General features: G+C 43.7%; 1 protein-coding gene across 1 annotated transcript in view; it reads right to left on the bottom strand.

Moving 5' to 3' along the window:
- The window catches only part of LOC113458963 (CXXC-type zinc finger protein 4), a 184,918-nt gene that overhangs the window by 1,034 nt on the left and 166,244 nt on the right, over positions 1-17,640 (bottom strand). Inside the window, exon 4 of the transcript XR_012580404.1 lies at positions 7,062-7,199. The gene's annotated coding sequence lies outside the window, so the exon portion shown is untranslated. The remainder of the gene's footprint in view (positions 1-7,061; positions 7,200-17,640) is intronic.

Below are 17,640 nucleotides of genomic sequence, written 5' to 3'. Positions count from 1 at the left end.
CTGCCCTGCTCATAAAGTGGAGTTGAGCAGCAAAACAAAGGCCTGAGCATGCAAACCCAATTGGAAAATCAAGGTATGCTAAAAGCAGAGGGCAATACCTTCCATTTCTGTCACAGGGCAACACCCACGTGTGGCTGCAGATAACACCTGAGCAACCACTGGGGAGCTAACATGGAGGTTGCATGGCATTTTTCTTACTGCTGAAGAAGATGTCTGGCATAATTCTTATGCCAAATGGAAATGCTGATACAGATTTTAAGTGATAATTAATGTCAGTCAGCATTCTTATAAATGGAAATCCTGTCTCAAAAAATATTCCTTTTTTTGATGATGGATTTACTGATTCAGCAATCTTTCTTTCCTTGTCAGGTGCTTCACTTAATACTGTACAGTGAGATGGTTAAAAAATAAGCACTCCACAATATCAGTAAAAATTGCATTAAATGAAGAAGTGAGGTGTTTTTAGTGAGATTCAAACAGAGGTGTTTCTGCTGCAGGTCAGAAGTGACCAACATATTGAAAGCATTTTCTACCCAAGCTGCACCTAAATGAGGTGAGAGTTCTTCCTCAAGGATGGGGCAAACAGTACCAAATATTCTGATGAAGCCAAGGAGTTAATTTCCCTCCATTTTATTGGCTGAAAGAGAGACGCCCTGGCGATTCACTCTATGATCTCCCATGGACTACAGTCCTTTCCCAGGGCAGATCTGCTGTGGAGCTGGAATCAGAGGAACTAGATCAGAATCCTCTATTTGGTGATAGTGGAAAAAAGTGCTTCAGAGAAACTGTAAATCATGTAGAAGATGGTGCAACATTTCGTAAGGTAGGCTCACTCAAACAAATTGTATCTAAATACAGGCCTGTGAAAAGGGTAGGGATGCAGAGTGGAAGCCACTCCTAGAAATGGAAAAGCAGGGTAATCCCACAATATCAGCAATGGTTTTAAAGACATAATGCAGAAGCAGCTGAAGACGAATTGTGAGGGCAAAGCTGCACTAAAAGGAGGTAAATTAATTTCTATAGAAAAAGAAAGGAATGTGAGCAGATTTAGGCATGGGCTTCTTAGGTTGTATATAGTTGAGGCCATTTCCTGATAGCTCAGCTCCGCAGTTTATCTTTTTTAACAAGGGTGTAGCAAGACAGGAAAAAAAAACCACCACAGCAAGTGCCACAAAAATAGTTTAAGATCTGAAGAAAGTGCTCTAAAGTAAAAAACAGAACACAATCTGTTTAGCCTATCAAAAAGAAAAAAAAAAAAAGAAAAAGATTGAAAGGTAACTTGATTACAGTGTGCTATTAGTGAGCCATGAAGGGTTTTAGCATGGGAGGTAACAAGACCCAGTAACTGGAGTCTCAAGAAAGACAAATTGACAGAATAAGAATACATTTTTAAGAAAAAGGGGCTAAAGCTCTGAACAAGGTATCAATAGAAGTAACAAATCCTCCAGCTCTTAGTGTCTTCTGATCAGGACATACAGCTGCACTTCAAGCAGAATTCGTATTTTTGTCAAACACGCCGTTGCTATCTCCCTAATTTTTATGAAAGTCTCCCTTTAGCATTTCTAATGGCTGAGACCTTTTGTAGCAATAAATAGAAAGGAATAACAGAAGAGCCCAGAAATTATTCCCCAGAATATTTTTAAGTACTCAGTAATTACAGGAAGTATTAAATAATTGAAGAGAGTAGTTTGCACAAAACCTCTGGTCTGCATTCTTTAAAAGAAATTCCTGGCTCACAATTCCTGGCTTCTTTCTCTCTGCTCCTTGCAGAATCATTGGCAGGAACACAACAGCATTTAGCAGGTTTTTCCCAGTGCTGCAGCTCTTGATGGCAGAGACTGAGGCTTCGGAAATGCCCTAGGAAGGCTGTCAGGAGCCAGTGGGCATGGGGCAGTGACAGCAGACTTGCAGGCCAAGACCAGCCTCCCTACCAGCTTGTGTGATAGCTGCTCTAATCACCACTCCCACACACCTTAGCCCAGGTAAGACTCAAGGGAACATTTCCTTCTGCATTTATGCCAGCATTAATACTACAAATTTTGGTTTCTCTTGTCCAAGATATCCAAGATACAGAAACTGATCCTGCCCGTGGGATACAGGATTCTCTTTTCAAGAAATAATATCTAGACAATGATCAAAGGAATCCATAGTCAGTGGATTAAATGGGAGCTGTGGATGCTGGCTTGTATTAGCTTCCAATTGAGTGTCTGCTGCTGATTTTGAAGTGCCTAAACTAAAGACACAAGAGACTGAAAATGTTGCCTAGCTGTGCTTGATCTCCATGTCCCAGAGGAGTAAAGAAAGCAATAAAAACTAATACTGTCAGGAACTGCAACATGCCCCTAGTGACAATGCACAGGGAGCAAGAAAAGCAGAGTAGGAAGCTGTTGCCCCACTGTGGTGGTTTGACCAGGAAGGAGTGGGAATTCTGGGATGCTGTGGTCAAACCAATGGATGTTCTGAGTTTCATACTGACACCTGGTGTAGCCAGTGAAGTTTGGACACACCTCCGAGAATACACAGGGGTTAAAAAGCAGGGCACTGCCCTTGGCAGGCTCTCTTGGGACGTCGCTGCGAAGAGGTCAGATCACCCTCCCCTGTCCAGCCTTGCTGCTGGGCGGGGGAGGGGCAGCCATGCGGTAGGCCCGGGGCCTGGACAGAGATGGGGGTGAGAAAGCTCTCAAGGATGGAAGGGTGGAGGAGCCCCAAGAGACATCGGGCAGCCATTCCCCCCCCCCCAGGAGGGAGAGAGAGGGAGAGTCGGCGAGACGGAATGTGATAGCAGCCAGCCCAGGAGGAGAAAGGGGGGGAAGGGTGCAGCCCGGCCGGCCGCAGCAGCAGCACGTGTGGGAGTATCATCGTCCCGGGACAGACAGAGACTGAAAGCTTTAACCCCTTTCTTTCATGATTGGGGCCTTGCAAAAAATGCTAATCCTCCTCGAAGCTGAATAAGAAGGGAGATGAGAGATGAGATGAGACAAGGACCTGGCCCGAAGAACGTGGAGATGATTGAATGGGGAGCGATGATTTGGAGTGGCCTTTTGGCTGGACTTTTCTTGTGGCCATGGACTCAGTTGTTCCTGTGACACAGAGACTGCATTTAGGGGGAAGCAGTGGCTCAAAACCAGGAGGGTTCATTCGTGAGGACCCCCCGGCCCCAGGGGGTTGGAAAAATATGGGGGGGACAGATGTCCCAAAGCAGAGACTGTGCCTTTTTGGAGTGAGACAAGGCATCCTTGAAAGACAACCCTAAAAGCAGCTCTGGTCCATGCGTCAGTGGTGAGAGCACTGGGCATGGAAGGAAGATGTCACAAGCGGCAAAAGGACTTTTTCCGGGCGGTGCCGAAGTGACAGGGAAGCACACGAGGTTTCAGTGTGTTTCCAGGGGAAGCCTATGGAACAAGAAGGACTCCTTTCCTCTTCATGAACTGAAGTTTGAGTATACTAAAGTGTCGTGCCAGGCTGGGCAGTTGGGTGTTTTGAGAGAATGTATCGGATTGGGAAAGTCAGGTAGTGGGGAGGAGGAAAGTGGTTTTTGTAAGGTTTTCAATTTTTTTTCTTTTCCTTATGGTCTTTCCCTATTTTCCTGTAGTTTAGGTAATAAAGTGTTCTTTATGTTTTAAGCTAAAGCCTGTTTTGCTTATTCCTGGTCACATCTCACAGCAGACACCAGGGTGAGGGCATTTTCATGGGGGGCACTGGCTCTGTGCCAGGCTCAAACCATGACACCCACTCACCATGTTCTTGTGCAAAATCATGTTTTGCACCATTTTTAGGGTGACTATAGAATTTATTCTAAAGGTATAGCAGGAGCTATGGAATGGTGAGTGTGAAAAATAGGAGAGAGACAAATGTAAGCTAGGGAGCAAATTATAATGTAGCTGGGAAAGAGACTGAGAAAAGTGCTGGAGCAGCAGATTAATGCTCAGGGACACCCTGACGTGAATTCTGTGATAGAGAATGAACATTTGGGACTGCGATGTTTGAACTTCCTACTCAGATTCCTGCAGCCAGCCTGAGTTTGCTGATTTGATTAAGGATTCACTGTGCCCATGTGAATTTAAATTGATTTCTCATTGCAGCATGAATCCCTCCCTCCTTCCCTCCCTCCCTCCCTGCAAGAGAAAGCACAGCAGCTGAAGTCACCTTTACAAGTCATGCTGACATGGGAGAAGGAAGCTAAATGGGAGAAAGAGGCTTATGGGATAATGAGCAAATATTTTTTAATTAGTGGTGAACTGAGAATTTCTCCTCTTTTTTTGCTCCAGATACTGGCTGGCAGAAGAGAAGGAGGGATGGGTTTGGAGAGCACTAGGGTGAATGGGATTCCACCAAGAGTCTTTGCTGCTCCTGTGAGCCCTAATCTATCACAACTGGGTCTCCTTCTTGCTCTGATATGCACAATTTTCATTTTCCCCTCTCTGCTGCAACAGGTATTAATTTAAAATTCTCACAGGCACAACTTTGGAGGCCTCCTAGTTTCCAAAGGTGAAGTAAGCCAGGTGAATCATGCATTCACCCTAGAGGTGACAGGGACTCTTTTCTGACTGGTTTTCCCTTACCTTTAACCTCATTCAACCCTCCAGTATCATTGATGCATTAGTGAAGTGCCTCAAATCTGCAAGTGACATAATTTGCTTGAAAATCAGCATTCTCCATCAATAATGAAACCAAAAACATAGCTTTATAGACAACAAGGCTGGAGCAGCTGGCAGTGCTGCACAAATCTGGCACTCTTGCTGCTGAGTTTATTAGACGTTTTATAGTCTTGGGAACTAAAGATAATGGATCCCATTCCCATATGCTGCATCAACGAGAGCTGGGACTTCGCCGTGCCATTGATCTATGAGGCAGCAGTGAATACAACCCAGACACAAATGCTAAAATGAATCAATCCTAAGCTGTTAAAGAGACACCACGAAGCACTTTCCAGTTTTCTGTTCTTGCTTTCTAATCTCCATTCCATGAAATACTCTCCCAAGGGCTTTTAAATACAACAGTTTGCTGCAGAGTTTGGGATCAGGTTGAGAGGAATTGCCCCGTGGATCAAAGAATAGAGATGAAATTTAGAGCCCATTACCCTTAGTAGGCACTTGTGAGCTCCACCCATTCCCTACGAAGCAAAAAGCTTTTGGAGATTGCTTAAATTTTTGAAGAGTGCTGTGTGATTATGTTCATACAGGTTTACTATAGGGTTCATAAGCTATTCTCCTTGGATGACCGGAAGACAAACTTTGATTTGTTTCCAAGAACAGAAAACTCTAAGTATCTGCAGCCAAGAGAATTAAGAAAAAAGTTGAAGCAGACTTTAGTCTGAGCCTGACCAAAAGCAAGTAGTACTCAGGTGCTAACATTGCCTACTGCAGAAACTATGATACCTTCCAACATTAGCATGTGAAGCTGCCGTGGTAGCTGCAGTCTGAAATCCATTTCTGTTGAATCCACATCAATGTCCTGTGTTTTAGCCATTTAACATACCTAACACTCAATATCCACAAATTGTTTTAAAGCAAGCATGCAAGGAAAGGAAAAAACTCTAAAATAGCAGCCTCTAGACTGACACCTGAAATATGAAACAGAGACAAGAGAAAAATGCTATGATATAAAATCAGTTTTCCAAGCAAGGAGAGACAGTCTGGCTGTGTACACAAAATGAAAGTTTCACCGAGACATTATCGCATAAAATAGTTTGTATAGTTCCAACTTAAACACAGGGTTATGGAAAGGAAAGACAATCAACTCCCTCCTCCTGATTATGGATGCCAAGAGGAGCTGATGATGGCCTCAGGCACTTTTGTTGCTCCATATGCCCAAAATCTCTGCAAAAATCACATCAAGTGGCATTTGGTATTTAACCTTGCTGTGCCTTTTACAGCAGGAAATAATGCTACTTGGGTAAAACAGCCCCACAAAATCGTGAGTGTTTTCCAGTAATTAGTCAAGTAAATAACTAAAAAATGCTAGGTGGAGAACTAAAAAAGAGACTAATGTATTCATTAGTATGGTAAATTATTTTCTCTTATATATATCTGAATGGATGGCCAAATAATGAGTCTCTTAGATTTGTGGAGCATCTCACACTGTGGAAAGGACCTGATTGCTGTGCACATTGCATCGTTCTGTTAATTTGGACAATGAAACCCAACAGCTGTTTAACAGCACACCCCAGTTTACAACCTGAGGTAGGAGCAATGTAATTATTTTGAGATAAGTTAGACTGTTAATGCTAGTATTTGGATTTAAGAAATGAGTTTCTCAATGGCTTCATGAAATCCAGACTTAGCTTGCAAGAGCAAAACAAAAAAACTAGGTTCAGGGAAGAACTCAAGCTTTGCATGATTCATGCAAATAATGTGGCAGACATTTTATTGGTGCTGGTCAAGAAAAAAATGCATCTCAATTTTTAAGACTAAATAAAACTTATTAGGAAAGCTTCCCATTAAGGATGCTCCTTTGTAGGTATGGTAGCTGTTCAAACTTTTGACTCAAAAGAATACAAGAAAAACAAACTTAGGTGCAAGGAGAATAATACAAATACTGGGTTTGCTAAAATACTGTTACCCTAAAGAAATCATCTGGAAACTATAGTATAGATGATGATTTGGTGAAAGTGTAAAAGAGAAGTTAGCGGAGTTCAAATTGAAGTATCCACCAGCAGCCAGGCTGTGATTGACACATGCAATACCTTATGTGAACAACTCAAAGGGTTCCTGTCAAAGTTAAAAACAGGCCAAAATAATTTTATTTGTTCCTACAAATAAGCCATGTTACACTTATTTGAAATACATTCTTTTTCACGTTTTTCTTAAAAAGCTTCCTTTTTAAACAATATAGCCATTATCTGAACACCTGAGGCCCAAAACACTGCTCCCATCACATGACTGTGCTTCTTACCCCAGTATGTAGATAGTCATAAACATATGCCCTAACTACAGGCTACCACTTCACACCAGGAAAACCTCATGTGCTGAAGAGAGAGGTGAGCGTCACACCACACAGTCCAGTGTCCAGAACAAAGGGGATCACATGAACAAAGTTTTATCCCTAAATCTGGTACTCACATGTTGCCATGGACAAGCTGAGCTGATGATTCCCGACTCATTACTGCCACAAGCTTGGGTTGGAGGGATTTAGGTTTGCATGCAAATGATGCCCATGGCAAAGGGTTGCAACATGCAGAGTCATGAATTGGCTGCATCCTGGAAAGGTAGAAAAATCATGAAATGCAGTTGAACTGCAGTAACACTTGTGTTCAAACGCTGCTAAAATAAAAAGCTTCGTGAAGCTCAGACAAGAGATTTAGTTGGGATCCTGGAAAAAACCCCCAGTTTTCCAAGATTTGAGAGATTTGCTTGTAATTGTTTTCCTATTGGACTTCTTCTTGCACCTGTCCTCATCCATCCATTCAATTGGGTTCCATTGCACAACCCTCCTGTTCTCATCCTGGCTCAGTCCCTCAGTCTTCCCTTATTAGGTGAATGATTTAATCATAACAGTTCACTGGCTCAGTGACTTCTATCCAGAAAAAGAAGCTCCCAGTCCTTTCCCTGCTGCCCCAAAGGCAAAACAATAAAGCACAGCCTTGCCAGCTTGGGGCCCCCTTTAACTGGACAGGTTTAGCCTCTCTTCTCTGCTCAGAAGGTGTTCCTGGCTGCTGAAACCTCTTACCAGCCCTGCTGCCTGGCTGAGCAGGCAGCCTGGTGTGTGGGAACAAGCTGGACAGCTGCCCTTCCACCTGCTCCTGCCAGAGAAGTGTGCTGCATGCCGGGAGCCTTGAGATGGCATTCTGCCCTTTGCCCATGTGCAGAGACCTCCTCACTCCAGCACAGCCCCAGAGGACAAGGCGAATCAAGGCCCTGTTGACTCGGCATGGAAGGGAGATGTGGCAGAGCCTGGGCAGCTGCGGGGGGCAGTCGGGCCATGGGGGCACTGAGCTACTGAGACCAGGCTGCACCTCAACAGCACAGGTCAGTCTGCACCAGTCCTCCCTTAATCCCCATGCTAAACTGCCCAAGCCATGAATGAAAACCTCCAAATAATTAAACATCATCTGCTTTAGCAGCCACTAGCAGGAAAATAAATAAGACATCCCAACAGAGGAAGATAATTTCACGTTTATGCTTGCAAGGGAAAAGGGAATTTGAAACAAACAAAACATCTTTTTTTCCTTGCAGAAAGGGAAACTGTCTGTCAAAGCAGGACCGTAGCAACACTGAGGACTCTGTGCAAAATTCTTCTGTCTGCTTCTGCATTTGATTAGCTGCCTGCATTATGTGTTTTAATTTCCTGCCATTGAAGCACACTGCTGTCATGGTGATAGATGCTATAGAAATGAGTAAAATAAATTTTAAAAAGTTCAGAACACTTTTGACCAAGTCTGTGCTAATTAGTGCATAAGACAAACAGACAAATGTTTTCTGGGATTTGTGTCAACCATATACAGATTCCTCCCCTGCTTCTCAGATATCAGCAAAAACCCTTTCTAGAAATGGAAATAAAGAAAGGCAGCAGATGGTGCTGGGAATACTCGGAGTAAGATGTCTCCATTCAGACCCAGATATTAGTAGCAAACCATGGAGTTAACAAGCATTGTGGAGCATCGAATATTTAATGTAGGGTAGTAGAAGAGCAAGGAGAGCAATATTGCAAAATGATTGGTGAAGGCTAACCAGAAACCACTCAGAACTTGTGTGGATGGGATGCTACCTGTGATGGCAAAAGCTGCTCTATCAGGAATAGGTGGAAGTGGCAGGGGAAGAAGAAGGAGACTATCCTTTGGCAGAAACATGGGAGAATGGAGGTTAATCTTGTTAACATAGTTTATAACACTAAAGTGATTGTAAGGTACTGTTCATCTCTATTGGACTTTATAAAAGAAATCAGAATACTGATAATTGTAACTAGCACAGGGTTCAACCAAGGCATCCCAAGAGTTTTACAGGCATAAAACTGTCTGTTCTTTCAAAGTGAGGAAAGGATTTCTCTGATTGACAGCAGGAAAAAAATACATAAAAATAACTCCTTTCCAAAACCAAAGAGGAGTTATTATTTCTTGCAGAGCTTCTACCACAAGCCATCATCATCCCCTCCTGGCTGCCTTTCCTGTAGAGATTCAAAGGTACAACACATATCCTCAAGCCATGTAATATCACTGCTATTGCGCTGTCTATGCAGTTCTGATCAAATTTTCTTTGATCAGAAAATTAATCTTCGTTGGAAATAGAAAACCAAAAGGATATTTACTGGACGCAGTCCATATTAAATTAGCAGATGTTTAGCTTTTTTTTTTTTCCAGGGTACCATAATTTCTCAGACAAATACAATCTCAATTTGGGGTATAAGTGTAAATTCTAATCTCAGTAATAAAATATTGCACTGGCACCTGCATATGCTTTGCAATGCAGATATCCCAAAACACATCCTTCCTTTCAGCCCACAACACTAAATGGAGGTGATGTCCCACAGCTTGAATTTTTGGCTTTGCACAATCTAACCTGTAGACTTCGACCTGGAGTCCACCATATAGTAATTGAATCTCTGCTGTTGAAAAAACCTTGCTAGGAATTATGTATTTACAGAATATGGAAGTTTTATCAGTGCTGCTTTTGTTACAATCTGGAAGGAATTGCTCACCAGTGAGTGTTGGCTGCATTTTCTTTTTCAGATGGCGGTAGTCTGTACAGGGCTGACAGAGGAGCAAGTGCACTGCAGGCATAGCTATGCAGTAAGTAAAGAAGCACAGAGCAAAGTCTTGGGGTTTGAGGGGCCCTGTGATACCCAGTCTTTCAAGGATAGGCCAGCCATCTGCTCTGGAGACCTGTTGGTATCTGTGGTATCATTATCCCAGATCTCACACATGTTCTGCTAAATTCACCTGTCCTCAACAGAATGCTTTGATCTCAGGCAAATCAGAAACATTGCCCTCCAAAACATACCCAGGTGTCACCAGATGACTTGACAGAAGCAGTCACCAGTTATGCAAGGACCAGCATCTTCCGCAGCTATCTCCTACTGATGTTCTATGCCACTTTGGCTGCAGGAGGAATGAAGCTTCAGCCACAGAAATCCCATCTGCTGGGATTGCCAGAAACCTACAGTGCCTGAACCTGGCCATCACTAGCTGCTGGTCACTGCCATCAGCAGCCACAGCCCACACTTTGACCAGGGGGAGTTCCAGATTTTTTTCCATCATCTCATTGCATTTTGGGCATGTCTCCTCTGTGCCACAGGTAGTGAAGTGGCCCAGGAGGGCAGAAGCAGCTATCAGGGTGGCAAGGAACAGCTGAGGAAAGCAAAATAAGACAGCTGGAGCCTATGGAAAGCTGTAGGGAACAGGGGGAAGGTGTAGGACAAGACTGGCACAGCCTTCAGCCTCTTCATACAGAGATGGCCCCATCTGCAGCAAGCTCAGACTAAAGCCAGCCATGCTCCAAAGCACCTAAAGAACAAGTTGGGCAGCTGTGAGGAAAAATGCATTCCACAGTAGATGCATCATTATGAAAATACCTCAACCTGCTGGATTGACAGCCTGCAGGGATCTCACTAGTGCAGCAGGCTGAGCAGCAAAGGTGTCAATTTAGCAGAGCACAGAGTACATGTGTATGCAGAGACTGGCAGGGAAGATGTACGTGAGTGGGAGAAGATGAGTCCATCACTGCCTCCAATGCAAAGTTCAGGAGGGAGAAGTTTAATGCACTCCAGGAGGTTACTGAATGTGCAATTTGGATTGCTTATCCACATGCCTTTTCCAGCAGACTGAAGTGTTTGCAGTGAGGGGCAGTGGGTTCCTGCTGCTGGGTAACAGAGACTCAGCATGGAGTGAAATGGTCACAGTGGCAAAGGAGCACCTTGCTTGAGGTGGGTTCCAGTGTGAGGTCTGTGTCAGTTCACATTGCCTGGCTGAGAGCAGAGGGCATGTGGCTAGGTGAGGAGCAGACTGTTGGGCAGGAGGAAGCATCCTCAAATCCAGTTTTTTGCTCCCAGCATTGTTCTGAACAAGTTCTGAGATTTACCAAATTCTGCCTCAAGGCAGAGCACCAGCCTAATGCTGGGCTGAGGCCCATGTCTGTGGCCTCAGTGAGGGGGCTGGGAGCCCTGAGGGGTGGCAGATATCTTCATGACACCCAGACACCCTTTCTTGTGTCAGCTAACTGCACTTGCAGGCTCCAAGGAGACCTTACAACTGGATGGGAACACTGCTTTTGTTGTGATGCCTAGGGATAGAGCTGCCACGTTGCTATCCTGCAAGTGTTGTGCTGCAAACCCAGCTTCTGCGTGTCCTCATATGCATTTCCTTCCAGTTTTAGGTACAGATGCAGATATTTTTGGGGAGTTTTCTTCAAGGCCTCATATATCATCTGTCCTGTAAATGATTGCAGTGGCACCAGCTCCTGTCCTTGGCTGTGCTTCTTTGTCAAGCACAGCAGCGATAGCAATCACTTCAGGTTTTGCAAACCTGCAGATCACTATTGCCAATCTTTGTATGAACGAGAGCTAATTAATCTTCACCACATCTTTGTGAAGAATGTAAGTATTATCATTTATTATCTTTCCTGTTCTACAAATACAAGCTGAGATGGCAAAACAAAAAATGATTTGCTGATGGCCAGGCAAAGATAAACACATCGTGGGCAGTAAATACAGTGTTGCTCAGTGAAAGAAGGCAGACCGTGAGATTCCCAGATTTTACCTTAATGCAGATTGTGAAGAATAGCCATCCTAATAAACAGCAGTTCTTTGAAAGGGAGTCTTTCCGCTCTGAGAATAAGTAAAACAGCAGCCAGAATATTTTGCTAATTTTAGTGCAAAAGAAATACAATGATGAAGGGCCCAAATTTTGAAACAGAGCAGCAGCTGCACACATTTGGTTTTAGTTTTCAAAAAGAGCACATTTCCCATTTAGGCTTCAAAGTGGCTGCTCTGTCAAAAGGCCCACTGACATATTGAACCTCTTGACATTTTGATTTTTAATTTACTCTGAAATATTGCGGAGGGATCAGTTAAGTGCTGAACTTCATTTTTCTTTTAGTCTGCTGCAGTCGAATGGAGTGGAACTGTATCTTTAAAATCTTGCCCCATTTTGCCTGTAGTAGGGACATGGAAAATTTGCTTTCTGTGTGTGCAAAGGCAAGAAAGGATGTAGAAAGCTTGCTGAAAAGAACTGAAAATTGCCTGTTTCAGTGTAGCTTTGTCTCAGTAAGATGCTCCTTGTCTGTGGAAATAGTAGTTGTTTCCTACCTTCTTATTCTGTATTTCAGCAATTGCGCTGGCCATTTTAGGAAACTAGTTATAAATGTGGATTATTTTCATGTCTGGTCAAATGTTGAATAATGATTTAGTATTCCTGTGCCACATCCTTGCAAAGCACTTCAAACTGATTTGAGTACATGAGCCTGATCTTTTCAAAAATCTTAACTGAGAAAGAAGTAGCTGAAATTATCCTGAAAAAAGGCACTCAGGTGGCTCATCATTTCTTAACTGTATGAGGCGAGAAGGGGAAAGACAAGACAGTGGTAAAAAAAAGCAGGGGAAGAATTTCTTAGGAACAAGCTCAAGATGCATCCAAAGGGAAATCCCTTAGGGCCTCCAAGGAGGTAAACAACTATCATTAAACCCATCCTGAAGCTCTTTGGCTCCCTTACCTTCTTTTTTTTTTTTTTTTCTTTTCTTTCTTTGAGAGAACCCTCACACAGTGCAGTGTCCTGAATTTATTCATTCTTTATATGTTTTGATAGTTGACTTTTCAATTTTTTTTTTCTAAGGTCTGGGCACCAATGCTGTCATTCTAAAGTTTTCTCCTATTAAACAATACATTCAAAGACCAGTCGGAAAAAGTTGCCTCCCTTCTTGATGGCCATAGCACCTGGGCAACCAGCACAAAGACAGATTCAGGCAATAGAAGAGCAGGAATAAAAGTAGGGTAAAATGGAGACCTCCCTCCTCTTGTGCCTATATTGCTCACACAGGTATGGCCCAGGTAAAAAAATCACTCTGGTGCCTAAAATTAAGAGACATGAGCATCAAAAGGCAGAGTACTGCCATGGGCAGCCTTCCCTAAGCTGCGATGTTTCATTGTAGCCCAATCCAAGAGGGATCGGGTGCAGCCTTTGCCATTGCTGCTGCTTGGGCATACAAAGAGCCACTTCTCTTTACTTGTGCAAGAGGGGAGCTTAAGCATTGAGAAAATTGCTGTCTGATGAGCAAGACACAATATGTGGCACTTGCAGTCACCTGGTCTTTTATTTTTGAATGTGGGAAGGGAGAAGCACTGTGTGGTTATGTTCAGTGGCACACAAGATGGTGCCACACTGAGGAATGCTGCTACCCAGGGGAAGAGGGTCTGGAAAATCTGAGGATGTCAGCTGCTGGGGTGAAGATTTGGAAAGAGCATAAGGTTCAAGGCAAAGGTAATAGAAAGCACAGACCTTCAAATGGCCTGGGCATCTCTTCAGCTGCTTCTGCAGAAATTTTTCAGAGACCAGAGGGAGGGGTGACTGACTAAGTGCCAGACAGTTTAGCATAAAAAGACCAAAAAGGACAGCTGTGCAAGTACCAGCAACATGGATTGTGGTCTGGTGTCAAATACGACACGAACACTCACATGCTGAGATGTTCAAGGCAAAGAAGAGCGCTTTTATTTCCTGACCTCAAAATTTGTAGAATTCCAAAGGTGACCATGGATTGGAGGATGAAGTTGCCACCTCTCCAGCTACACTGGTCCAACCAACAGCCCATCAAGTCTCCCCTCCTCCAGAAAGGAATGCAAAACAATCATTATTTACATGAAAAGTGCGTGAGAAACTCCATTACAAATATGTAAACATCAGAAGGCTTAGAAGAACTTTAGAAGAACAGGACGACAGTCTGGGAGGAGGGAGCCTACATGTGCCAATGCACAAGATCAAAAAGAGAGACCTGAGGAGCTCAGGACAGGGTAGTGACACCTTGCCCTGCTTGAATAGCAAAGAGGGGAGCTGGGGATTGCTCACCATTTGGTCATGTCTGCCCTGTGGGGAACACAGTACAGTTTACAGAAACAAAAGAAATAAACTGGAGGTGTTTGCTCCTGAAAGAAGTCCTTAAGCACATTAGTTAAAATGGAGCTCAGCCTGTTCAAAGGTAAGAGAAAGGCAGGGGTAGGGGGTTTGAAGCCTAACTGCCCTTGGGGAGTGCATGAAGAAGGTTTGCCCAGGATGAGTCCATCATTAATCCAAAAAAGTCATCAACTCTGGCAACAAAGTTCAGGGGAGCTGTCTTGCAGAGAGAAACCCACCAGCGACCAAGGTGAGGGTCTCCCCTGGGGTTCTGCACTGGGAAGTACCTTCTCTCCATTTAATTACAGGATGAGAGCATCAAAAAGGCACAGCTTAAGAAGCAGAAGAGCTTTCTTGGTTTTCTTTCCATTCATTTAGTTATAAAGGTGCCAGGTTTGCAAGTAGAACATCTTATTGAAGTTTCAGACAGATTTGTATTGATTTGAAGTCACAACTTTGTCCAGCTAAGTGAACCTGCAATAAACTAATTTTATGCCAAGTTAAGCCTGTACAAAAACATCTTGCAGTGGTTAAAATGAATTGGCATTCAAACAAAGTAAACATAATTTGATAAAACTTCAGTGAGAAGATGAGACTACTCATATTGTGGCCATGCAAGAACATTTGAGAGAGTTATTAATACAATTCCTGTTCCATGTAAAAAAAGGCCTGGATTTGAATCTATACAGCAATATCAACCAGAAAGAATTTTATGAACATATTTTTTTTTATACATCCTGATTAAAATTTAAAGTCCTAGTTCTAATTATTTGACCAAAAAGATTTTCTATTATAGTATAATTCGCTATTTAAAAAGAATAAGGTGGCAGATAGTGTCTAAAGCCAAGACAAAACTACAAGATGGCATGTAAAATAACTGTAATTAAACAATCAAATGTAGCAATTAAACATGAATGATTCTTTATTAGACTGAATGAGGATGCCAAACAAGACTCCACAGGTGGCAAGTTTATTCCCCCATGTTCGTTGGTATTTTCATTAGCAGCTCTTGCCATAGTCAGACGTGCAAATCTGTCTGTGCTTTTAAGAGCAAGCCCCCATTTAGATATCCTTCAAACCAAGGAGGATATGCAAATATCAAGGAGGACAGGATTAAAGTATAATGATGGTGTTTAGGAGATAAATTGAAGAAATACTCTGAGAGTCAACAAAGTCACTGTTCTGCACAGGGAATAATGAAATGCACCACTGTAGCATGGCAGTAGAAAACTCTGGGAAGAGTGTTGTTTTGCTGTGGTATCCAGAGGTCACCAGTAAGCCCCTGAGAGAGGGGCCAGCAGCACTGCTCTGTGGCAGACAACATCCAGGCAGCTGAGATGGGCTTTGCAGGCTTTGTGAAGCATGGGAACTCTCCTTGCAGGCACTGCTTTTTTGGCGCCAGCTTCCCTGCCAGCAGCCACAGGCAGAAGGTTTTATCATGCCTTGCAGCCCTGCCACCCTGGAGACATGCCAGGGAGGCACGGCACAGCTGCCAGATTTGCCCTGGCTGGCATCCAATGTGGCCAGCATCCCCCCTGCAGGAGCAGGGCCACCAACTCCTGGAGCCACCTGCTGCCTTGAGCCTCTTTGGGGCAGTTTTTCCTAGATTGCAATACTTTCCCCAGTGCTCTCCAAAGCCTGAAGGCAGGGATTGGGCTTTGCCTGCAAAGGAATATCTGCCTTGCAGGAACTCATAAATATGACTCCTGGCTGAACACTCAGCCAGTCAAACCCTACATGAAGCTGCATGTGGGACAAGCTGCCAGTGGGAAAAACTGTCCCAGCAATAAAATGGTTAATAGCAGAGCTGTGGGAAAACCAGGTGAGATGGTAATGCTGCTTGTGCTGCTCTCCTTCAGCAACAGAGGCAATGGCACACAGCAATACAGCACTGCCTTTGCTGCAGGGAGCATTTTATTTTTAAAGAATAATCCAGAAGAGCTCACAGGAAAGTAACAGAGGTGATAAAGGATTTAGAAAATACGACCTGTGAGAGAAAGTCATGTCCAGGATGCAGAAGAGAGGGCTGAGGGGACACATAACTGTCCAGAATCATGTTAAAGGGCATTATCAAAAGGACTGGGACCAATTCTCATTAGTCAGAGAGGACAGAATGATAAGGAATGGATTTTAAGTCCAGTAGGCAAAAAATTAGGTCAAATATTAAGGAGAACTTGCCATGAAAAAACAGCAAATGTTGCAATTTACCAAAGAAGCACAAACAGTGGCCGCCACTGCAGAGATGCCAGGAGGAACCAGGCCCCCAGAGGCTGTGAGGAGACCACCCAAAAACTCCTCTGGTAGTCAGGCTAGAGACCATGGATAACCCACTGGGGATCTCCTCTCTCCTGAAAGGTTCATGGGTACAACAAGGCTCCCTAGAAAGAACAGACTACATGTGGGAGTAGAAGCTATTCAGGCATGAGTGACAGGGCAGAGTTTTTGCTGCAGCAGGGTCAGTATTGATGGATATTGCCAAGCACTCTGTCCTTGGTTCCCAGCTGCATTTTCTCACCAGGGATGGGAAGTGACAGCCTTGCAGCTGGTCCCCCTTGTGCCTGGCTGTGCCATGCGCTTGGGGACCACTGCCAGACTCGGGCTGTTTCTGGAACTTCTGTCCAGTCCTCAGGTGACCCATGGAAATAATATGGCTGCTACACATCCCAAATTACTCTCTGAAGATGTGCATGGACATTTTGGACAAGGCTTGACCTGCACCAGCTGTGTGCAACAAGGAAGTAGCCTTGGGGCTGTAAACCAGATAAATCAGAAGAAATCTCACTCCTCTGGAGCTGACACACAACACAGCAGGTTTCATCTTGACCATTGACAACCATTGACAACCAATGCAGTGGCGTTCAGTGAACTCTCCCTGTTCATTTGAAGTAAGTTACCACAAGATGCAGTTTGCTTCATTGGCAAATAAACTCCATCTTTCACCTTTCCTATACTCCTGCTATGGTATTAGGACAGGAACCAAAGGAACTAAAGGAAGGAGCTTGTGTACAGGGCATGCAAGGAGTTCCTCTCTCCTTCAGCCAGAGCTGGGGGTCAGATCACCTGTGATGATTTTTCCTTTTCAGTGCCACATGTGCATGAGGTACTCTGCAAACAGTTGTCACTTGATTAACACTAGCAGATATGTCTACCAGTGCAGTTTTTGTTTCATATCCTAGGGAAAAGATGAAATTACTTTACTGATTCAAGGATCAATTATGAATTCACTTTTTAAAACCCTTCAGTGATAGCTGAAATCTATGCTTTATAAAGCAGAAATAATAATAAAAAAACCTATAATAATAACAACTAAGAAAAAAAAGCACATTGCACTGTTTCTATATGAGCCCAGGCAGTACTCTCAACTTTTGTGTGATGGATGAAGCTTGGGCTTGAATTGAACCTTGCTGAAGTTAATATGTGTCTTCTTTCATGTAGCCTGGCTGGCAGGGAGAGCAGTGGGGATTGGGGTCTGTATGCACACTGGCAATCCTAGAACTGGGGCCATCCAGCCTGCTAAGAACAGGTTAATGCACTTGGGAGATGGAAAGAAAGGAGTTTGGCTTTCAGCTTGGCACCACCAGGTGCCAAGAGACAGAGAGTCAGTGCC

This window comes from Zonotrichia albicollis, chromosome 5 (genome assembly GCF_047830755.1).
Source record: "Zonotrichia albicollis isolate bZonAlb1 chromosome 5, bZonAlb1.hap1, whole genome shotgun sequence".
Lineage (NCBI taxonomy): Eukaryota > Metazoa > Chordata > Aves > Passeriformes > Passerellidae > Zonotrichia > Zonotrichia albicollis.
Note: the sequence above shows the minus strand (reverse complement) of the source record. Positions and strands in the feature narration are given on the sequence as shown.